The sequence below is a fragment of the Mus caroli genome, unplaced genomic scaffold, assembly GCF_978045245.1.
Source record: "Mus caroli unplaced genomic scaffold, Mus_caroli_1 scaffold_6, whole genome shotgun sequence".
Taxonomy (NCBI): domain Eukaryota; kingdom Metazoa; phylum Chordata; class Mammalia; order Rodentia; family Muridae; genus Mus; species Mus caroli.
The window spans coordinates 118024457-118049755 of NW_028227261.1; the positions used below are offsets into that span (position 1 = coordinate 118024457).

Consider the following 25299-nt stretch of genomic DNA (forward strand, 5'->3'; position numbering starts at 1 on the left):
GGTTTTGCCCAAGCAAGCTAATTTATTCCAAACTTGTGAAGCTTTGTTTTGATAACTTCCAAGCTTGTTCTCGGCTCAGTGCTTGCTTGACTGAGAAGGGTTTCCTCCCTACTACTCCCTTTTGTCATGACAAATGCTATTTGAAGGACCAAGGAGCTGAAATCAGAGTGAATTATTAAGGCAATGTAATGGAGGTCATAATGATATACCTTGTATTCACATGTATCAACCCAGTGTTCATAAGCATGTGCATGAAGGGTAGCATGCATGTAATAGGAATAGCAAGTCTACAGTTGTTTTAAGGGATAACAATTTGCCACAAATCTTAGAAAACGACTCCATGTTGTCATTTTTTAAAGGATTTCTAATCACTTTATTTAGTTTAAGGTTTGGTTTAGTGGACCCCACTTTCCCATCCACAGGGTCAGTCCATGATGGTAAATAACCGGGAAATGTTTAAACCTTTGATTTTGAACATAATAATTATATATCACTATAGTAACACAACATATTGTGTTAAAAATAGGGAATATAATTAATATCAAAAATTTTAATTTGCAAATAGTCCACTAAAAATAAACAAAGTCTCACCATAAGGGTATAGACCTCAGTGGTTAGGAGAACCGCACTCTTCCAGGGAATCCAATACTCATGTCTACACTAGCACTCATGTACACACAACAATAAACAGATGCACTATATATATATATATATATATACATACATATACACAAATTAACAAATAATATATTATTTCATATTAAAACAGTAGTATTTGCATACACATTACACTTACATATACATATTCACATGAGGTTTGCACTGACTCTAATGGGTACATGTGCAAAATGTGTGTATCATTAATATGAATGACTGAGCCACTTGTAAATTACAACATTTTAAAGAAAGAAAGAAAGAGAGGGAGTTGAATTGACTGACATGTTTATTTAAAAAAAAAACAGTGAATATTATTTGCTTAGAATAAAGCTATTAATGAGGAAACCACAGTTAAAATATTTAAAATGCCTTCCTGCGATATTATAGCATTCTCAGTTTAATATATTCATATTTATTTTCCTATGCAAAAGCTGTGCTCAACTATAGATACAAGATTAAATTTTACTTAGTATAAATAAGGTTTTCTTATAGTATGTAACCTAACCATTTTCCACAAATTGCTTATGGTTTTTAATGCTTTCTAATTACATTTTATTTCCAGGTGCATTCTTGTCATTATTCCAAATTGTCTACTCCTGGTATAGGCAGTATGACCACTGCCTTTGTTAAATTTACTCCTTATTACAAAGGCTACAGAAGATGTGAATTGGCAGATGATTTGAAATGATACATCTTTGTCATTTGAAACAATACAGGTCATAGTGATTAAAGGATCCACACTGGGAACTGTATATTTGGATGCACTGATAGTTGGGACAGATTAGCAGAATTCATCCTGCTTTGACTTAAACCCAGGAAAGACTATGTTCCAGAAAGTTCAAGTTTCTAAACTGTTAAATAAGATTGAGCTACATTCAGAGCCTGTCATCATGTCTAGAGAGGAGGAGACTTTAGGGTTGGGCCTACAATGTATTTATTCTGCACAGATAGAAAATGGCCAAAGATCCATCAGCCAGTGCCCATCCATCTGCTTTCTAATCTAAGTCGTCTCAAAACTACCTCAAGATGGTACTCTAAGGAACAAAATCTTATTTAAGAACCTTTGAATATCAATATAAACATTCAACTGGTGATGTATCAAACATCTGTACTCTCAGTGTTCTAATTTAAAACTATAAAAAAATGTAGTTTTCCATTTCAATGAGCTTGTTTGCACCATAATAACTTTAAAATATCACTTTAATCAATAATATGAACAGTACCAGAGCCTTTGTGCCTACAAAATGTCAGCTGTTTAATTTTGAAAAATGGATATTGCCCTTAAAAACCTCATCTGGTCAAGCCTTTGCATTACCTTACACTTAGCACGTGCTACATAGACTTAAGTCTATACAGACTTAAGAACACTGACGATGCCCTCATTAATTATATCAAGGAGACATAAAGTTTGGTATCTTTCTATGTGATATTCAGCTACAAGATTTTAGGGTTTAATTGATTACCCAATTTCTGCCCCCACTAAGTATAGAAAATCAAGAAGAAAATTAAGCTATTATAAAACAGGGTTGCATTTACATTTACTCTCTAAGACACACACACAAAGAGGAAGAGAAAAAAATTACAATTTTTGCTTTAGAGTGAAGAAAAGTCAATGTTTTTTTAACTTTTCAATCGTATTTTTACTTCATTTTTTTTCTTGGATATTTTCTTTATTTACATTTCAAATGTTTTCCCCTTTCCAGGTCTCCCCTTCGGAAGCCCCCTTTTTCCTTCTCCTGCCTCTATGAAGGTACTCCCCCACCTACCCACTCCCATCCTCCTACCCTGGCATTCCCCTACTCTGGGGCATTGAACACCCTCAGGCCTGAGAGCCTCTCCTCCTACTGATGTCAAACAATGCTATCTTCTGCCACATATGTGGCCAGCGCCATGGGTCACTACATGTGTATTCTTTGGTTGGTGGTCCAGTCCCCAGGAGCTCTGGGAGGTCTGGCCTGTTAACACTGTTGCTCCCTCCATAGGGCTGCAAATCCCTCAGCTCCTTCTTTCCATTCTCCAACTCCTCCATTGGGGACCCACCGAATTGAGTCTAATGGTTGGCTGCGAGCTTCCTTCTTTGTATTTGTCAGGCTCTGACAGAGCCTCTCAGAAGAAAGCCATATCAGGCTTCTCTCAGAAAGCACTTCCTAGCATCCACATAATGTCCATGTCCGCGTTTGGCGGCTGTGTATGGGATGTATCCCCAGGTGGGGCAGTCTCTGGATGGCCTTTCCTTCAGTCTCTGCTCTACACTTTGTCTTGACAAAATGCTCCTTGCCGCTACTATCTCTAATCTCAACATTTGGAAGATGGTTCTGAGGTAGAAGTCATTTGCAAGGAAAGCTGTAGTACATGAGACCCTGCCTACCTTGTAAGTAAACTAGGGAGAGAGAGTCATGAAAAAAGAATGGAAAGGAAAGGAGAAGCAGAATTCTGCCACTGTAATTTCCCACAATATAGATGAATGTGAATAACATTAAGCTTAATGAAATAAATCAGGCTTGGAAAGATACATTTATAGTCTAACAAACTTCGGATGGAAAGAGCATTGTGGGAATGCTGGTTACCAATGCTAGAGGGTTAGAAGATATGGTGGGTATCTTGGTTACCAGCAACCTCACATTGTTTTTATCGGAGATTTGGGGGTAGGAGAACATTGTGGGGATGATGGTCAAGAGCACAAGATTCCATCTGGATAAAAGCAGTAGATAAAATTGATACAAGCACAAAAGGATACCTACAGTCAGTAACAGTGCATGGTTTTCTCAAAAATCCCTGAGTGTAAAGTATTCTTACTACAACATTGTAAATTGGTGAAGGGCAGTCAATGTTAATTAGGTCCAATTAACTATTGTATGATATGGACTTATATAAAAGCAATACGATATAATGTATTCATTTCATTAAAACAATTACAAATAAAATGTTAAAATCATGAAGAATCATATGAATATATCCCTGAAGAAATAAAAGCAAAGCAACCCAGAATCTTTATTGTACAGAATTTTTCTGCCTTTTTTTCTGCAAATATATACTGAAATAAAGATTTTTAAGGCCATGAATTATTACTAGTAGCAGTAGCAGTTAATATATGTATATGTGTGGTGTATTGATTGTTTCACATTTGTATACCAAAGTGTTTATGTTTTTGTTGGTTAGTTTTCTGCTTCAGTGATAAAACATCAAATCAAAATCAATAGGAAAAAAGCTTACTTTGGCTTATGGTTCCAGAGGGAAGGACAATAATGGCAGGAACGGGATAGTGGCAGGTGTCCAGAGCAAGACAATGAGGAAACACACCTTTAACTCTAACTCAGAGCACACTGGAAGCTGGATAACACTCTAAATTCTCTTGGACTGCCCCTAGCACAGTGGCACACTTACTCCAGCGATGCTCCAATTCCTAATGTTTCTACAACCTCCCACAAAGTGCCACCATCTGTAGACCAAGTGTTCAAATGTCTGAAGCTGTGGTGAACCTTCCTCATTCAAACCACCACGGTTTTTGCTCATTAAATATACGAACTTTTACATGGTAATCATATCTCAATAGAGTATTTACAATTAAAACTTGTGAATAATAAGTCTCTAATATAATTCTTCGACATAAGTGTCACATACACATTGGGTCATTAGATAGCGGGTATAGAGCGTTTCTTAAAGTCGTCCACTAAACTGATTGTGAAGTAAAAGACCACATCTTTTAAAAGAGCATTTCGGGGAAATCAGAATGACAGAAGAAGGTGAGTTGGCGGAAGCTTAGGTTCTTAAGAGTCGCCTGGAGTAAGTTTACCCTGAGGAAACTTTTTGTTAACTTTGAGAATGGTGAAGAGCCTTCATAAAACTCAGAAACATTGAATCAATTTTTCCTGAGAGTCATCAAAATTTTTAAAGTCAGGAATTTTAAAAAATATTAATGCAAGATAACAAGAAACTAGCTAAGAAATTTTCTTAAGATTTTTTTTAATTGACAGAGTTGCATGGATACATTATCAATAGTTTCTTTATACCCAGCGAACCTTCAAAACAGTGAATCAAATTTTAATTATTCTGTGAACTTATATGTATAAAGACCTATTTTCCTAAAATATATGGTACGTATTATATTCTCCTTGAAAAATTTCTTTAATTCTATTCATAGGTGGACTTATATATTGAGTCAACCTATGCATTAAGTACTTGCTGGAATGCTTCCTTAATAGCATATTTTTGGTAACCAGGAAAGCTGGTGGGTGCTCACCTCACATGGCATGCTAAAAGGAACAAAAAAAAAATGTTATCTAATAGTTATTTAGGGCAATATAATTTCACAAATAATGGATTTCACAGTTATTGGAGATGTAATATATTTCAAGTACCTAATGTACTAACTCATTTATTATTCTCATCCATCTCTTTAGGTAAGTAATTTGATATGTTCTTATGAATAAAAGAAGTTGGAATACACTAATCACTAGAAATTTCCAAAAGCCATTCAGAGTAGCTGATAGCATATTGAGAATTCAAATTCAAGAAGACTAGATGCAAATTCTCTGCTGAAAATCACACTGTGCTGCGAAATAGTAGGGGAAAGCTTCCAGAAGACATAGTAAAATACTAAAAGACATTCCCAATCAGAAGGAAGTATGCAATTATTAGAAGTGGCTTTTAGAATGAAACCTAGAGAGATTTGGAAATGACCAGAGAAGGTATTGAGTAAAATAGTTTTAACAAACAACATTCCCAGTCAGGACCTTACAATTAGGGTAGCATTTTCAGCAAAATGGAGCAAAAATTACCTGTGATTGGATTAACAGTGCCTTTTGGTTTGGGGCACTAAAAGGAATACAATTGATATCCAAAAGACAAAGGGAAGTCAATTATGTAGAAGTAAGACCTGATTAATATCTTACAGTAAAATTTTATGTCTTAGATATAGAAAATGGACATGAAGGGCAAGAATAAAGCACAAGTAGACTACATAAGTAAACCAAAACATACCCGGTTGCTTGGAGTGGGCACAATGATGAAGTGGTAACACAGAAATGAGCTCAGGATGCACCTGGGAGGTTAGAAAGGAGAATCATCTCCAAACGGGGCACTGGTTTCTGAATTGGGATTTCTGGACTAAAATATTTTTTGTTCACTTGATTGATTGATGATTGATTGATTGGTTGGTTGGTTTGTGGATTCAAGGTCTGAAGCCATATTTGTTACACTTGAAGAGTTATTTTTGACGAGACTCAGATGTAGAAGATCCTCAGTGAGGACAGACTATGACTCTTGACAAGCTGTTCCTATCATATTCTTGGTTTCCTTCATTCTCTTAGACAAAAGCTTAGTGTATTCTGCAGTGCCTCCTTATTTCTCTTAGTACACTGTTTATTCCAAGCTAAATGTGTTTGTGTTGTAGGACACAACCATTGAGTAGCATGGTGTTGAATCTTGTGTACTTTGTTGCTGCATTTTTTACCTTCTTATTTAAAGATGGTCTGACACATTGGCAGATATCATATGCTTTAGAGAGACTGAAAAGTTTCCAGATTCTGCTACATCTTTTGGGACTCAGACACTGAGATACAGTAGTATCTGACAGTTCAGGACTATCTTTCTCTAATTTTGTTCACAATAACTAAGTTGAGAATCCTGAGATTGACGTCTACGATGCATCCTAAAACAGACTTGTGTTTCTCTTCAGTTATTCTTAGCCTATAAAACAGCAGTGTCACTCTGCCATGGTTCAAGACACCTTTATTCATGGGGAAATCCTGTTTGTTGCTTCTACCACTTATAAGTAACACAAACTTGCATTTTGGCCAGTTTACATCAACCTGGCAGAAGCTACAGTCCTTAGAGAGGAGGGAGCCTCTATAGAGAAAATACTTCCATAAGATTGGGATGTAGGGCCCATCACATTGTGTATGGTGCCATCCCTGAATTGGTGGTTCTGGGCTTCATAAGAAAGCAGACTGAACAAGCTGTGATCCATGGGTCAATTAGGTTCTAACATCTGGTGGCTGAGAAGGAGATATTCAGTTTCATCTTGACATGGCTGATAATCTAAGAGGAGCCTCCCTGCCTCCCAAAAGGAGTCTTAAGTATTACTGCATAATATCCTAATCATTATAATTATCTGGAATTATGGGATTTTCTTTCAAAACATAAAATATGTTTATATTGAAAGTGTTTTTTTTTTTTTTTTTGTCAGAAGAGTTCAGTGAGTGGTTCAAACATAGAACATAACATGGACTTACCAGTGGAACACATGTGACAGTGCTCAGGGAAATGTTGTTGAAGGTGAAGAGCAGAAGGTGTGAATCCATTCCAAAAACATTCCCAACCTACACGGATATGCTTGGATGATGAAAGTAAAACGTGTATGTATTCCAGGAGAAAAACTGGCAAAACTGCTAATTCTCATGTTTCCTCTTTCATTAAATCACTTATACAACAAATGATTTTACTTGGTTTGCTACACGTTTAGTATAATACTAGACACTGGGAATGGACTGAGCAAGAATGGCTTACATCTTCAGAAAAGCTTAGCTTCATTGTTTTAACGAAACTGCTTCTAGCAACCTGTATGCTCATTTATGACTTCATTTGTGTTTGTGGTTGTTGTGGTTGTGGTTGTTGTGGTTGTGGTTGTTGTTGTTTTGTTGTTATTTTGTTGTTGAACTGTGGTTAAGAAGGCAAAAAATCAGCTGCGCAGTTATTAGGTTGCTATCACTGGTTTCCTTTGGTTAGGAAAAACAGCAGTTGTTAATAACTTAAGTTCCAAAGACCAATGTTTTGTTTCAAGCCTTGGTCTATTATTTGCTCAGTAAATCTGTCTATACCTTTGTTAGAAGTTGTGCTGTGTCCCTCTGTGCTAATGGTGACAATAAAAAATAATGTCTTTGCCTTGTTCTGAGAATTAACTGGAGAAATTGATGTGTTAAGAAGAGTGCTTAGCATATAGAAATTATTCAGTAATCATTATGTAACTAGAGGGCTTGAAAATGTGTGTGTCAGCATTCATAATGTGGAGATATATTCTTTAAATATATTTAATACCAGACAAAACATGTAGGTTAGCGGCCAAACATTAAAGTTGTAGTAGAAGTTCAACTCTCAAAAGTTTAAGCAGAATAAAGTTTTAACTTGATTGACCTAATAAAAAGACACCAGAGCATTGTATCCCATTCTAGGGTTTTGAAAGATTAAAGAAAATAAAAATGTAGATATCCTTAGCAGGTGTATCTCTAAGAGAGTCATGAACAAAGAAAGTGTGTGCCACAAAGCAATCTGGAGTGAAGTCCTCGTCGCTCTGCTGGGAGTCCCCAAACAAAGCAGTTAAAAACCAGGCAACTTGAAATAAAGAAGAATAAAAAGTAACTGTTTGAGGTTTCCCTTTTTTCTACTTAAGAACAGGCAGTGTGAATTTCATACTCAAGTAGAATTGGGTATCGTAAAGGTCCAAGAGTCTCTTTCAATGTGGCTCCTGGCAATGCGCTTTCAGTGGAATCTGTAGACAGGATTCATCAGTACTGTCACTGGACTTTTCTAAACTAAATGTTTGCTTTCAATATTAAAATTTCCAGTGAGTAAGCCAGTCAAAAACTGTGAATGTATTTTTCTCTCTATCTTCCTTTTGTTCTATTGCTGTAGAGAACTAGTTATAGTTGGGCTGATATGTTACAATTAGTTTTATAATTTAATTTTTTAGTATTAAACTCTTAATTTGTAGTATTGGTTGAGTATTACATAGATGTTTGACTCACTAGCACTGAGAAGAAAGAAATAGTATATTCAGTTTTATCTATCTTAATGAAAAACAATTGTGAATATTTGCATTCTTTGGAAATATTGCTTCTATGACATCTATTTGCTAGACATATTAATTAAAATTTTTAATATTATGTGAATGTTACCTGTTTAAAATACTAGATTTTTAGGAATTTTCTAGGTTAGTATTAAATAGGTAACTTAACTGCCTTGCATATTAATAATTATTCTTTTTTTAATTTAAATTTTTTCCTTTTCTTTTTTTATTAGGTATTTTCCTCATTTACATTTCCAATGCTATCCCAAAAGTCCCCCATAACCTCCCCCTCACTCCCCTACCCACCCACTCCCACTTTTTGCCCCTGACATTCCCCTGTACTGGGGCATATAAAGTTTGCAAGTCCAATGGGCCTCTCTTTCCAGTGATGGCTGACTCGGCCATCTTTTGATACATATGCAGCTATTATTCTTTTAAGAATGGGTCAAAGCACCAAACACAAGAAAGGGAAAGCTTTCATTCAGAATTTTCTCCTATTTAAAAACTGTCAAATGTTGCAATCATCTGTGTCTGGTCTACTGCACTGATTTTAGTTTTCAAATTTGGTGAAGCATCATTGCATTAAATTTCCTATGTATTCTTACTAGTTCCTTTACCATAGATACCTACCTCCAGTACTCTGGAGATGGTGTTGACTGAAGGATATATCATCTTGAGACAATTATGGTATAACCTATGTGTCCCTGATAAGTAAGATGATCCCAAGTATTTCCTATGACAAATTTGTATTGAATAAATTATGTTTTAATTCATTTGTATTTTATTTAGTTTGAATTCATGTGTGTTGGTTTTGTGTGGGTGTGTGTGCAAGTAGCATGCCGTGGCCCATTTGTGGAGATTAGAAGATAACCTGATGGAGTCAGTACTTTCTCTCCATCATATGAGTCCTGAGGGCTAACTCAGGTCATTGGGCTTGGTGTCAGACCTCTTCACCCACTGAGCCATATTGCTGTCCTTGAAATACTGTTTTTAAAGCAGTGGGAAGCACATCTACCTTTATAGTGTCCACCATTTCTCTTTTCCAAATTACCGAGTGGCTTAAATGATAACAAATAAAAGTGGAGACGATGTAGTAGATGCCACTTATCTGTTGGTGAGTGGGAAATACATCCCCAATGTAGAGAGTACACCGATGTAGGGTGAACACTGATGTAGGGTGCACCGCTAATGTACAGTGCATCCAAATGTAGTGAGCAACTCTTCTCTCAGCGGATATTGAACTCCTCTACTGTCAGTGCACCTCCCCTAGAGATGCTGTGACCAGTAAGATGCTCCTCAGATACCCATGTGCTGTTAGCTTTCCTCCTTTATCTCAGGAATGCACTACTCGCATCTCTTTTCCATAATCATCTCTGAAACAAAATGTCAATTTTTCTACTTATGTCCTACACTAGAAATGTGTGTGTGTGTGGGTGTGTGGGTGTGTGTGTGTGTAGAAGAGGCAAGGGTTGATTTTTGCTATGAAAAATTTTCCAGCTTTTTAAAGTTCATCATTCAATTTTTCCTTCTGAATCACATGTAAATGTACAGATAAAATTCATAACCATAGGCTCTTTACCTGGAGACATTAACATGCAATATGTGTTTTTCTCTTAAAAGGAGAAGGGAGGTTCTTATTGTTCATTTGTTTTCAAATATTCTTTAATATACTACCATAAACCTAAAAGACTCATTTACTACATTTTGAGTAATGTTACATTTTGCTTATCTGTAATCATTACTCTACACATTATCTTTAATAAGTAAAATAATATATATAAAATATGAGTAAATAATATATAATATATAAAAATATCAGTAAAATAATAGTTTTGATTGTATAAATTCATGTGTATAAATCTAGCCTCTTAAATAGAGACTTTTTGTTTGTTTGTTTTTGTTTTGTTTTGTTTTGTTTTTTAGTTTTTCAAGACAGGGTTTCTCTGTATAGCTCTGGCTGTCCTGGAACTGACTTTGTATACCAGGCTAGCCTCGAACTCAGAAATCTGTCTGCCTCTGCCTCCCGAGTGCTGGGATTAAAGGCGTGGGCCACCATGCCCGGCTCTGTTTGTTTTATTTTAAGTAACCAAGTCTGAGTTGGCTACAGTTGAAAACTATTAACTCTTCAAATCTTTTCCCAGAACCATACTCTCAGTTCTCTTTAACATTATTTATTGTAATCACTATAGCATGATGAAGACTGAAATTGGCTGTCAATAGTTTCTTATATAAGCAATTAATTCATGTATGATTTGGTTGCCCATTCTTAGCATTTGTACATATTTCATTTTATATATGGGTTGGAGATATTTTCTAACTCCTAAATCCCCATTTTTTTCTTTATAACTATTATCATTCACCTTGAATTATTTATTTCTGTCAGAATTTGAAAGGTATGATTCTAATCAGTTTTATAGTGGCTTTTAGACCAACAGTTAAACTATACCCACCAAGTCTTATGAAACTGGATTGTCATATTTTCCCTGAAAGTATACATATTTGATTGCCAGCATCCTTCTCCCTTTTCTTAAAATCATTTTAGGGGCTGGAGAGATGGCCAAGAAGTTAAGAGCACCGACTGCTCTTCCAGAGGTCCTGAGTTGAATTTCTCACAACCATCTGGGATTAGATGCTCTCCTCTGGTGTGTGTTCAGAGAGCAACAGTGTATTCACATACATAAAAGAAATAAAATAAATCTTAAAAAAAATCATTTTAGTGGGAAAAAACCTAATGTGTGTTTGACATGAGAAAGTACTGCCTACTGGGTGGGCTGCTCAACCTGCACATTATTCTGTAATGCGGGTTGATACAACGTCACTAAAAGCTTTGGTTTACTGCTCCGGGATCATAGTTCAGAATGGGTTTCTTTACAGAGTACATTGTCAGCTCATTGAAACGCCTAAGGATTCTCTGTTGAGACGCCTCAGCTGACACAGAGGAACTATGCGTCAAACCGCCTTGCTTTTATTTAGATCTTCTCAACATATTTTATGCAGTTTTTTTTCTTTCTCTTCTAAACTTTAGAGGTTTCCAACTTAACTTCTGTTTAATGCCTGTAGTCTCATTGCTTCCTTTGCATTTATATTATGTATTTTATTACCATTGTTTATTTTTACATCTGTCAGACAATAATGCCTCTAAATTAAAATGATTGCTTACTGAAAATTAAGACATGATAAAAATTGTGAATATTAATACATAATCCTTCTACCATAAAGATGTCATATGTGAAATATTTTAAATTTATTTTTGACAAGATTTGACTATGTATCACAGCTTGCCTCACAAACATTTTTCCTTACCCAATTCAGTGTTGTATATTAAATTTGTGTGATACCTCATATAGTTCTGTGATCTCCAAATATGATCACAAACTAAAGTTTTTGTCTTTTGGAACTTGCAAACTGCAGTTTAGAGTTTTTGTGCTGAGATATGTCACCTAGAAGACTTGACAGTTGTTGGCAAAACGTTATTGTGCACATACATTGTTTTTAGACGAAATAGTCATGCAAACTGAGTTCCTCATGCTTCTACAATTAGACTTACTTACAGTCTCTCCAGTAACCAGTCACCCACATGAAAGCTAGAGATTGAGTGTTTTCCTTATTGATATTCATCTTATTTTTGAGACAGTGTCTCTCATAGAAACTTGCTGAAGCTTGCTATTTTAGCTAATGCCTGCACAACCAGCAAATACATTGGATCCAACTGCTTTCCCATTCCTTGCTGCCAGCACTGAAGTCACAGATAGGAGATACCAACACCTCTCTTTTACATGGGTCCTCATGATCAGAACTGAGGTCTTACAATTTGTGAAGAAAATACTTTACCAACTGAGGATGTTGCCCTTCCTACAAATAGTATTTAAGTGAGTGGAGGTACCGAAAAATACCAGGCAACAGCAAAACTCCATGCTTCTTAATTAGCACTTTAATTTGCTTTTAGCAAGTAGTTTTTAAGTGGTTGCTCCTTTAGAAAATTAAAATCTAAATTTAAATTACTATTGGAGTCTTACTGCAGATTACTGTCTTCTATTTTATCCTATTAGTTCTACTTACTTGACATTCTATAATTTCCTATAGGAAATTTATAAATGAAGGGAATGAGACCTATCTGTTTTGATAAGCAGATTGGTAGGTATCTATCAGCAAGTGAATTAAGTTTCAGAAAGATGACTATTGTTTTCATATCTTCTACATAGAAATTATGGAACATGAATGAAAACTTTTGATAAAAGCCAAGTAAAGGGGGCTGGTGAGATGGCTCAGTGGGTAAGAGCACCCGACTGCTCTTCCGAAGGTCCAGAGTTCAAATCCCAGCAACCACATGGTGGCTCACAACCATCCGTAACGAGATCTGGCGCCCTCTTCTGGAGTGTCTGAAGACAGCTACAGTGTACTTACATATAATAAATAAATAAATCTTAAAAAAAAAAAAAAAGCCAAGTAAAATTATCACTGTAAAAAATACATAGACAAAGCTCTCTGGGTCATGGAGAAAAAATATTTATGCAGTAATTTGTGAAGAGTAAGAAAACACTTTGGTAACAAATTTTTGTTTTCATAGTATAACACTTTCTTAATAAAATAATATGTAATTGAATGTGTGATTTCCTTGTAGTACTTTATAATCTGGACCCTATTTTCATGTCTTGGAAGTTGTAGACAGGCATAATTCCCAGTGCAGCTTAACAAAAGCCATAATAACAGCAATATACTGCAAAGCACTTTTTAAGTGACAGTGTGGAGCGATGATAAAATTTTATGGTTAATCACCATAGAGACATATATTACTCTGAATATTCTTTCACTTTCCTTTTATTTATAGGTATTGGAGAGTGACACAGGAAGACAGCATCATGAGCTCTGGGGACTTCTAAGCTACTCTGTGGATTTTTAACATATGAGGTAAACACTGAGTTTATTTTGATTGTGTTTATAAAATGAAGGTAAATAGCATCATAAAAGTTGTGAAAACTATGCTTAGATTCTACTCATACTTGCTTCATGTACTATATGAAAATTATAGCATTTTCCTTTTTATTTTTTCAATTATTTGTATTATTTTGTTAAGTATTGTATGTTGTATGTGGCTCTTTTTTATTTTTTAATTATGTATTTTTTATACACATCTTCTGACCTAACCTCTGACTATGTGGGATCTGGGAATTGAACTTAAGTAATCTAATTTAATGACAAGTGTCTTTAAAAATACTAATCAATTATTACCACTCCCAACCCTCACCAGCGGCATTTCTTTTTGAAGTAGATGGTTATTAATATACAGTTCTAAAATTGCTCAAGGTGCAGAAAATGAGAGACAAGGAAATGACCAGCTCTAATTGACTCTATCAGACATTTAGCCCAAGTCTCCCGGGTCATTCTGAAGGAGACATGGAGATTATAATTCAGAAGTATTTTATATTATTTGTGACTATTGAGAAGGGTGTTGTTTCCCTAATTTCTTTCTCAGCCTGATTATTCTTTGTGTATAGAAAGGCCATTGACTTGTTTGAGTTAATTTTATATCCAGCTACTTCATTGAAACTATTTATCAGGTTTAATTCCACCAGGAGTTCTCTGGTGGAATTTTTAGGGTCACTTATATATGCTATCATTTTATCTGCAAAAAGTGGTATTTTGACTTCTTCCTTTCCAATTTGTATCCCCTTGATCTCCATTTGTTGTCGAATTGCTCTGGCTAGGACTTCAAGTACAATGTTGAATAGGTAGGGAGAAAGTGGGCAGCCTTGTCTAGTCCCTGATTTTAGTGGAATTGCTTCCAGCTTCTCACAATTTACTTTGATGTTGGCTACTGGTTTGCTGTAGATTGCTTTTATCATGTTTAGGTATGGGCCTTGAATTCCTGATCTTTCCAAGACTTTTATCATGAATGGATGTTGGATTTTGTCAAATGCTTTCTCCGCATCTAACAAGATAATCATGTGGTTTTTGTCTTTGAGCTTGTTTATATACTGGATTATGTTGATGAATTTCCTTATATTAAACCATCCCTGCATCCCTGGAATGAAACCTACTTGGTCAGGATGGATGATTGTTTTGATGTGTTCTTGGATTCGGTTAGCGAGAATCCAGATGCCCCTCAACAGAGGAATGGATACAGAAAATGTGGTACATTTACACAATGGAGTAATACTCAGCTATTAAAAATGAATGAATTTATGAAATTCCTAGGTAAATGGATGGACCTGGAGGGCATCATCCTGAGTGAAGTAACTCAGTCACAAAAGAAATCACATGATATGTACTCACTGATAAGTGGATATTAGCCCAGAAACTCAGAATACCCAAGATATAAGATACAATTTGTGAAACACATGAAAGTAAAGAAGAACGAAGACCAAGGTGTGGATACTTTGCCCCTTCTTAGAATTGGGAACAAAACACCAATGGAAGGAATTACAAAGACAAATTTTGGAGCTGAGACAAAAGGATGGACCATCTAGAGACTGCCATACCTGGGGATCCATCCCATAATCTGCCTCCAAACACTGACACCATTGCATACACTTGCAAGATTTTTTTGAAAAGGACCCTAATATAGCTGTCTCTTGTGAGACTATGCCAGGGCCTCAGAAGTGAATGCTCACAGTCAGCTATGTGATGAATCACAGGGCCCCCAATGGAGGAGCTAGAGAAAGTACCCAAGGAGCTGGGGAGATCTGCAAACCTATAGGTGGAACAACAATATGAAATAACCAGTACCCCCCCAGAACTCATGTCTCTCGCTGTATATGTATCAGAAGATGGCCTAGTCGGCCATCAGTGGAAAGAGAGGCCCATTGGTCGTGCAAACTTTATATGCATCAGTACAGGGGAACGCCAGGGCCAAGAAGTGGGAGTGGGTGGGTGGGAGAATGGGTGTGGGAGGGTGTGGGGGACTTTTGGGATAGCATTGGAAATGTAAATGAAATAAATACCTAATAATAAAGAAAAAGAGTCAGAAGTAGTCAGTGTCTAAAATGAAACATTTGTTGGACATGAAGACACAGCTGCACATGTAAACTCCTGTCAGCTGTCACTGCAGGCACATAGCCTTCAAGTGCAACAAACCAACTGACAGCACAGATGGGGGATGGTTCATGAAGTTCAATCAGTAGCTGAGTGGGTGTTGGCAATTGATTTCTAGGGGAGTGAGAGCCAGTTCTCTTCAAGCATTCAGATACTTAGACTGCTTATAAATTGTCCCATTCCCATGCATATGGAGGCAGCACTAAGTGGACTTGAAGAGGTTTAAAAATCTCTCTCTCTCTCTCTCTCTCTCTCTCTCTCTCACACACACACACACACACACACACACACACACACACATAAAGAGAAGAAACAGAGACACAGAGAGACAGAACGCACATGAATAAGAGACAGGGAGTTGCAGGGGAGGGAATGGGAAGAATTTGATCAAAATCCATCAAATATATGTATGTAGAAGAATGTTGCATGTCTGAAGCTGTACGTTTATGAATGTTTATGCTTAGTTTAATGATACAGTAGGTGCACAGGGTCCTGAGGGGTAAATAAATTTAAAACCATGTAACTTCTGCTTCTTCTGTCATTAGTCCTAGCAGCAATTTCTTCAGTATTATGTATATGTGTTGTGTGTGCGTAGGCTTCCCTTGAAGCTTGTGCCCACATTTCTATTGTTCTGTCTCTGTTTATGATGTTTCTTCTGCACCAAAATTTTATATATGAACATTTGTGCTTCTCCTCCATGGTCTGATGCTGGAATGAAACATTGGTTACCTTTGCTTTTATCTGTACACTGAAACACAGAGAAATGAATATGGAAATAAGGATGGGTGAGGACATAAGGATTAGCTAGCATCTGTTAGGAATACTGTGGTGAATACCTGTAAGCCTAGCACTCAAGAAGCTGAGGGAAGAGTATTGTGAGTTTGCGATAAGCCAGTGCTATAACAGTAAAAGCTTGCATCAGAAACCTGAAAAGTAAAGATAAAATTAAATTTAAACAACAACAACAAAATGTGCCTAATTTAACAAGAACAGGCAAGTGAATGAGACCCTACAAGTTTTTTCCTGGTAAAAAACAAACTACAGGACTCACTGAAAATTATATATATATATATATATATATATATATATATATATATATATTCTTTGCAAAAAAGATAGACCTCTTTCTTCCCTACATCATATACCTCAGATGAATAGTAGTATTAAGGAAAGGGTGGTTTATATGTAAATGGTATACCTATTTCAAATTGTGAAAACATACATATACACATATTCATATCAGTATAGAAGAGTAAGTTGTGATCCATAGGAAAGACGATGTGCCTGAACAGATATATAGATCTAAATAAGAAAAAGAAGGAAGGAAGTGAAAGACGGAGGGAATATCGGAAGGAGGGAGAGAAAAACGGGAAAGAAAGATCTAGTAAGGAAATATTTAAAAATAAATTTATGTCCAGGAGTAAAACATGAAACCATGGATTAAAAAAAAAAAGTATTGAATTAGCTGTAACAAATATAAAGGCATCATTGACAAATTCAAGTCTCACAGTGCCTAAATGTAAGCTTCACACCAGGGCATACAGCTCGTTTCTTACAATGCTGTCCATTCTGTTATCTTGAATCCAGTAATAACATTGAAGGGGAAGCTGTTAATTTGTTTTACTGAAACTGGGATAGCATTTGAAATGTAGATGAAGAAAATATCTAAAAAAAAAAAAAGTTCTTCAAATCAAAAAGAAATATTTAATGGCACTTAAAATGTGATAGATTTGACATTTTTCAAAGACACTATCTAATGTAATTGTTTCTTAGGATATTTCTTAGCCTCCTTTCACAGTCTGTACTGTGGGTTTTAGTGATCTGGATGAATGAACCTCTTCTTGATTGAATTTATGGAAACACAAAAGTTATATTTGATCCTAAAAACAGAAAAACTACTGTTTCATATGTGCCTTGATAGCACACTTTTACAAGCATATTATTTTTTTGACATGCTAAAAGTGAAATGGAAATTATTACTTTGTGAAATTATTGGAAGTTATTTTGAACATTAAAATTCCATTTGCTTGTGAAGGGGTGTTTTAAAAATATCAAATCCTTACGCAAATTCTTTCCACACTGACAACTTCTATTTTAATAAAACCTTACATCAACGAAAAAATGATGTAAAGTTTTGGCTTATTCTTACACTAGATTCATTTTACTTTCACCCTCAGTCTATGGTACAAAGGTTTTCCTGTAGATAGATATATCTAATGGCCTTGATATCTCGCAATCAGTTCATCTCTGTATTTTGACCAGTTGTGGATTATGTCTGCGTGCTGCATGAGAAACTTCTTTCGTAAGATGTGAGAGATCTTAATCTGTGGTTATAAACTGAGTTTTAGAATGCAAGACGGAATCATGTTAGCCTATGACCATAGTCGGTATTTCTCTAAATTCCATGATGACTTCACTATATAATGCATGTGGCTTGGTTTCTGGTAACAAGCATGATTTCCTTCCTGTCAAGTGGGTCTTAAATGCAAATAGAGAGCAATTAGTTACTGCCAAGATAGATGCATATCACTCTTACGCCTTTAATGACATCTTGTTATGCTAGACCTTCTTATTCATAGGCGTCACAACTGGGTAGGTATCTACAATGCTTCCCCGACAAAAACATGTATAACATCCTTAGGTACTGTGAAAGGCATATGCACAGAAGGAGGCTTTCAAGTCTGTCTCAATTAAACAGTGTTTCTATCACAAATCTACCAGCACTTTTTAAAGCTGTTTTTTTCTTTTTGTTTCTTTTTTTTTAAATTTTTTAGATGTTTTCTTCATTTACATTTCAAATGCTATCCCCTTTCCTAGTTTCCTCTCAGAAAATGAAAATCCCCTATAAAACCCCCCTCCCCTTGCTCCCCAACCCACCCACTTTTACTTCCTGACCCTGGCATTCCCCTATACTGGGCCATAGAATCTTCACAAGAACAAGGGCCTCTCCTCCCATTATTGATGGCCGACTAGGCCATCCTCTGTTACATATGCAGCTAGAAACACGAGTCCCACGATGTTTTATCTTTGATTAGTGGTTTAGTCCCAGGGAGCTCTGGGGGTACTGGTTAGTTCATATTGTTGTTCCTCCTATAGGGCTGCCAGCCCCTTCAGCTCCCTGGGTACTTTTTGTAGCAACTTCATTGGAGACCTTGTGTTCCATCCAATAGATGACTATGAGCATCCACTGAACTATTTTTTTCTTCAAAACTAGTATAAGCGTGTGTAAGAGAAAATTGTACCTTATAAACTTACATTTGTTTGGGAAAAATTCCAGAGCAGGAACAATAACAAAGCAATGTGAATTTACTTGTTTGTATAACACTGGATTCTAAACTATTTGAGATAATGGAAGTTCTCTGTAAATACGTTAAGATCAAGTTAGAAGTGCTCAAAATGTATATCTGTGTCTCTAAAGCAGGCTCATAACATTTGTGTATAGTAGAACCCAGTATGGAACTATTTGTTTTTGTGGTTGGCTGGTTGGTTGCTTTTGATTTTAAAATAGAATTACAGGAGTTTATTCTACTAACAAAACATAGAAAGAATAAGAGAATAAGAATATATCTGACATATAATGTATACATACTGCATAAAGCTGAAATATAAGAGCTACATGAAGTGCTGTTATAGATGAGATTTATTTTGAAGCAGTATGTTACCTAGCTGGAGGTATTCCTAAAGGCTGCTACTACAAGTATTTGTCACCTTGCTGGTGCTTGCAGCTGTTGGTTTGGTGTGTTTAGCCAGCCAACTGCTTCACACAGTAGATTTGGTTACTCATATCTAGTTGATCTGTCATTGTTTCATGGTCTTCTTTGCAGAGAAGGGATGTTTACATTTGTCCCTAGATCATTTTATTTAATGCCATTATGATCTTTGATGTTCCATAGTATCTTTCTTTAAGAAACCCTTTAAGAAATATCATTTAGAAAAAAATGGTAGAATTGTTTTAGTCCTATAAATTAATTAGAAAGTGCTTTAAATTATCTGTGAAGCAGGATGAAATAAATGGCTACGGAATAGGAATATTTCCATGTCATCAACCATCTTTCTGATATGATCAGCCCAAATTAAGGCGCAATGCATTATTGAATACAATCTAGGCACAATGCATTATTGTAAACAATCCAAGACTCAGAGCTTATTTATGAGCTTGAGAGGGGATAACAACAATGATGCTTATTTAATAGCATCTGAAGATTGGTTAGTAACTAGTAGTTGGAGAAGAACTGACTTATCATCCATCATAAACTACATGCCTTGACATTTCAGTAACCTTCAGTTGAGCCTGACATGTAGTTTCCTAGCAGTTCACTTTAGAGCATAAATTTAAATCTTTTGAGAATATTTTGTTATTTTTAGTAATTTGGGGCAATGCCTAAGATAAGATGTTGTTCTTTTAATTAGGCACTTCTTTATATACTGTACAAAATTATTTCATTCTAAAGAATTTGTTATCATTGGTTTAGATTTTCTTTTGTACTTCATGAATATAGTAGGAGTCTATCAAAGTGATACCTTCTGATTGGGCATCTTATTACTATGGAGTTTCCAAAGAAGTGCATCTTTAAAATGTGGGGTTTTTTTTGTCCTTAATTATCAAGGCCAAATATGTGGACTCTAACATTCATTCCAGAATATATTTATCAACATTTCTTCTAGTCAGTATCATTCAACTGCACTATGGTTCTAAGATACAATATTTAGAGATAATTGCCTAAATTATATGATTTCTTTTAATTCAACTACACACCTAAGTTTTTATCAATGGCTTAAATAAGGCTATAAAAGCCTTTGTGTTTTGTCTAAAGAAACACTTTTATTGAAACTTAGATTAGACCAATGTTATCCCCTCATACTGGTTTGTGTTATAGATGCTGAAAACCCCTGCTTAAATTTAGTATTTTAAGGTGTGGGTTTCTCTATTCTTCATGAAGTATTTCCAATAAGGAGACCATGGCAATATTTTCTGCTAGTTTGACTACATACACAGTTGGGCTTTTCTGACAACTGTTTGTTTGTAACTGAAACCCTCTGAGGATGTGCAGGGTTCTAGAAAGCCCAGAGGCAAAACTGCTTCTTAGTTTCATTTATGCTCCCTAATTATAAGTAATATAAACTGATACAATCCTTTTCATAGGCTTTTCATTTTAAGTGTGTATTATAGGGCAATAATAATACACTATTGAGAGAAATGCTCAATAACAGTAAGAGTTGTAAAAGCAAAACAAGCTGAGAAGCTGAGATGTTGGTTGGAATTGTATTGTCATGAAAATTCCACATATGTAGTATGTTTCAAACTACAAATTTATCGAGTCTCTATCTACAATATCTATGCAGACTCTAGAGCAAAAAAAAAAAAATATTCAAAGGTGTAGAAAACTGAGTATCCAAGGAGAGACTTGAGGAGCCACACTGGAGGGACTCCAGGATTCAAGTAAAAAACCCAGGCTTGTAGGCACCGCTGAACATTCTTCCCATTACACTGATAGGAGAGGCTGGCTTCCTTAGCAGAGCTCACTCCTCTATCCACCCAGAACATTCTTCTTTTCATCTTACATCTAAATGCCAAACTAACCAAATCTTACTCGCTATCCTGCCTAACCTATATTTTTCTTAAAAACATTGAATTTAAGTAATTTAAAATGAAAAACTTAGGATTAAGCTAGGAATGAACATAGGGCTCTTAAGCATTGTTCCTGGGCTGTGTATCACAGTTCTGCATACTGGCATTCTGCTTCAAAGATTATTTAACATGGATGGTAAACCCTCTCCATTTGTCAGTGTTTCATGCAGATAGCTTCCATAGATTGAACAGAAGGATTAACACTGTGGTTGAAGGAAGGCATCACTGAGCCCAAGCCTTACCTAGTTGATATCTAGCAGCAATTCTAGAATTGAATATTTGAATTATTTTTTCACCTATTTTAATATTTTTTAACAGAAAAAAATTAGGAAACCACCAAAACCTTCTTAGGTAGAAAGCAAATGTAATAATTTATTTTTGTCCTCTACTTATCTAGTGTCTCATAGTAACTATACAAGTGTCCTCCATCAGAACAAAGAGTTTAAATACTTCAGGTTTCATTAGACTTCACAGTTCAGGTATACTCTCAAGTTTATTAAATTATTGCTAGTCCACATCCTTATACAACCCATGTATATGACATTTGTTTTATGACTCAGTGATTACCTGTGTTGTACAGAGGCAGGAAAACAGAAGGAGCTAATATTTTAATATGCTTTACATGTTTTTATTGTATATCCATTTTTATCTTCAAAGATCCATGTTTTTTGAAGGAAATTAAAATATTCCTTTTTTTTTGTATTTTGAAGAATCGAAAGGGAAAAGCTTTAATGAGTCGAACCCTCTTTACCTCCTAGTGAATTGACATAGTAAAAACCAAATTGATGTAATTGAGTTTTGCTTCTGTCGTGGTTTTATAGCTGTGAATTTCCAACCATGATATTCTACCTTGTTTCAGGATCAAAACAACGGCGGCAGCTAACCATAGATCGAAACTCTCTGAAATTATGACCCTAAATATGAGTTCCCTTAAAATCTTTCAGATACTTATCAGAACTATGAAAATTCAACTCACATATCCAAGAAGATATAATTAAGATGTTACCAAGGATTATTTATCAAGAAAGGCAAGCAATAATGTTTCTTTCTTTTCTTATTATGGTCCTAGGGATTGGATACAGAGCCTCACAAGTGTTAGGCAATGTCTAAACCATTGATCTATATCCACAGACCAAGAATATTTAGCAAGGATAAGTATTCAACAATAACAGTGAAGATGTCACAGTAGAGCTAAAAAGGAGTCCTCTCTGTTCTTCCTTCACAATCCCCTGTCATTTGTTAGGACACAAAAGGAGGACTACTTTAAAGGTTGTTAAGAAGTTGATGAATATCCTCATGCTTACATGAGAATAAATTTAGAGAGTAACAAAAAAAAGCCTGAATTTCTTTCCCCTGGAAGATAAATAATTTTGCTACCCCATGTAAATTTCCCCTCAAAAAGGAATATCAGTAAGATTAATCTCAGCAGGACTCTGCCAAACTTATTGCATTCAGGCCTCCCTCTGGATTCTGATTACATTTTATCCTACTGTTGTGTGACACCTAGCGTCCTTGGAATCTCTCTGTTTCTCAGTACATGCCCTGCATGTAATTTACAATAGCATTAGCTGAGTTCAGCACCTAATTAATTCACCAATCAGCTGTCAGAGCCTGTGATCTTTTCCTAGTTCACTGGTGAGTTCCCTGTGGGAGAATCAGTATTCTGAGCGTGTCATTTCCACTCTGCTGTGTGGTGTTTGCACAGAGTGCCAAGTTATGCTGCATGTTCATGGAAATTATGCCATCCTCAGGGGTGCCTTGATGACTCTGTTAAAGACACCTTCTCTCACCCCTCCTCTCTGGTCTCATAAATACTCGTTCTCTATGGCACAGTAAAGTTTGCACAGAGGCACAGCATTTGAAATCAGCTTAGAATTGTTTCATAGTGACACATACCCCTTTGAGCTATCCATTTTATTGTTAAAAAATGGTACCCCAATTTGTTCTGAGAAGTAACTATTTTAGCCTCCTTTTGAGATTTGATTCTATTTTAAGACTGCATTGTCTTACATTCTCCACAGCGAAGGTATTTTTACAGTAAAAGATTCACATGCCTATAGCTTTGTAGTTTTATACATTATAATGAGAAACTGTGTGTTAATGAACACTTTTAACATCAGACAGGAAATTCTGGAAGTGACAATAAAAATGATACTTGCCTAAACAGAGGCAATGAGTACAGAATATGGGCAAGCTTAGTGAGCTGTGAGTGGGGTGGGCTTAATCTACAAAGCAAGTGATTTGCTCTGATTTTGAGGTGCAAGACTGTCTATGGAACCAAAAAGGCAAGGTCTTTATTCTTCTGCATGGTTGCATGGGTGGACATAATTCTGGGGAAATGACTTGTACTGGGTTTATTTTGAAGAGGATCTAGAAAGAAGAGGTGGACTCATCCCAAAATGATTGCATCCCAACTATAAGTGCCTCTTTCTTGTACCAACACTCTGTCCTTGTGATAGACATGACCAGCAACCACTGCTCAGAGAATGAACTGATATGGCAGAAAAGGAAAGATACCATGCTTCAAACAAGTACAGCTTAAGGTCCCAGGAGATAGAAGTTTTTGTTTTCTGTCCTTGTATATAGCAAATTCCAACTGTCTTCTTCTTATGCACACTTGATTCTCGGATCCATTATAATATAGGCATCCTCACTTACTAATGCATCTAGCTTTTCAAGTAAGAAGATGTTAGGGAGAATGGGGCAGTAAGGAACACATATACTTTAATGGGCAGAAGGTCCTAAATTAAGTCCCCAGAAATGAACTTGCCTTTTGTCCCATAGAAGTCCCTGAAATGACTCATTTTCAATGGAAAAACAAAGAGAGAGAGAAAAGAAAGAATTGAAGAATCTGCATATTTAATATAAGAATCTGCTTTGATAATTGCATGATGAAATTTAGAATTAAGTAACAAATGAAGCTCACACTTTCATGCTCAATACAATGTCTTCATTTGGTTTTTCATTCTCAGACTTGTGTAGGTCAAGGATATGTGGTTTTTAAGACCCTGAGCTTGTTGTTTTCAGCTAATTTGGTTCCTGGTGAGTCAGCTATGGGTAGGTAATGCCAAGTTATTGAAGATAGCCTTACCTCCTCATTATTTTCTCTCAGAGGCATCACCAATGGCCTCATAACGGATGAAACGGTTTCAAGACAAGGAGCACAAACTTTTAAGACTTCTCAAAGCCAAGGCTAAACACAGGCTAAGAGCTCCTTTTTATTTTTACTATGTTGGCTACAGCGAGTCACAACTTCAGTTCACATGCAGGAAATGGACACATGGAATCCATGACAACAGCACAATATAACAGAAAGACAGTGATCCACCAGACCATCCCCATCTAAAATGGCTTGCTTCATATGTTGTCTTGTTGACTGGTCAAATTCAATATTGAAAACAAACCATTTTTAAATATATGACATGTAAATAATAATATGTCATGGATAACAACACTGTTCATCATCCATTGTAAGGCAAAAAAAAATCATAAAACTTGAATTAACTGTTTTGTTCTTTAATTCAATTTCTTCCTTTGTCCTGTTACATTTAAGTTGCATTATGAATTTTGTATTTTCTTTTGCCTTTCATCCTGGCTTTAGACAGTTTTATCTAAGAGTCATTGTTATGGAATATGTAAAATAATGATTTTAACTTTCTACTAATAGAATTTGAAATATTCAGAACTGATATCTTAAATTAGGTGTTTAATCTTTTTTACATTTATAAAAAGTTCTGGAAAAGCAATTAGTCAAGGAAAAGAGATAATATCTGATTTTATTTCTACTTCCTTTGTTTGTAGTGAGATGCTAAGAACAGTTCACATTATCTGCCTGTTGAGGAGAGGTACATTAAATATTTGTTGACCTATTTTAAAACCATATAGATGTTGGCCAAACTTTTTGTCCTAACTCGCTAATAATCTTTATAGTAATATGAAATGTGGAATTGTGGTTTGAATGCCCTTTAACCTTAGACTTTCATTTTGTATCATGGCAGTAGAATTTCTTTTTTAAGAAATGTTATTTTATTAATTATTTTAATTATTCACATTCCAAATGTTGCCCCCTTCCTGGCCATCACTCCATGAGTTCTTCACCATACCCCCTACTTTTGGCTTAATTTCTAAGGAATGCAAAGTTGTAGACCTTGCGCCTCAGTTTGGATAGATCTTATATTTCTTCATGAAGAGATTGAGT

General features: G+C 35.7%; 1 protein-coding gene across 13 annotated transcripts in view; it reads left to right on the top strand.

Annotated features, from left to right (window-relative positions):
* Nucleotides 1-25299, top strand: part of Lingo2 (leucine rich repeat and Ig domain containing 2) — a 1228899-nt gene that overhangs the window by 494400 nt on the left and 709200 nt on the right. For 11 of the 13 annotated variants that reach the window (XR_015047437.1, XM_029476375.2, XM_029476378.2 and 8 more), the window contains one exon: nucleotides 13269-13348. The gene's annotated coding sequence lies outside the window, so the exon portion shown is untranslated. Of the gene's footprint in view, nucleotides 1-6849; nucleotides 7014-10982; nucleotides 11083-13268; nucleotides 13349-25299 lie in introns of those variants that run through there. The other 2 variants (XM_085839428.1, XM_029476373.2) reach the window with 2 other exon arrangements.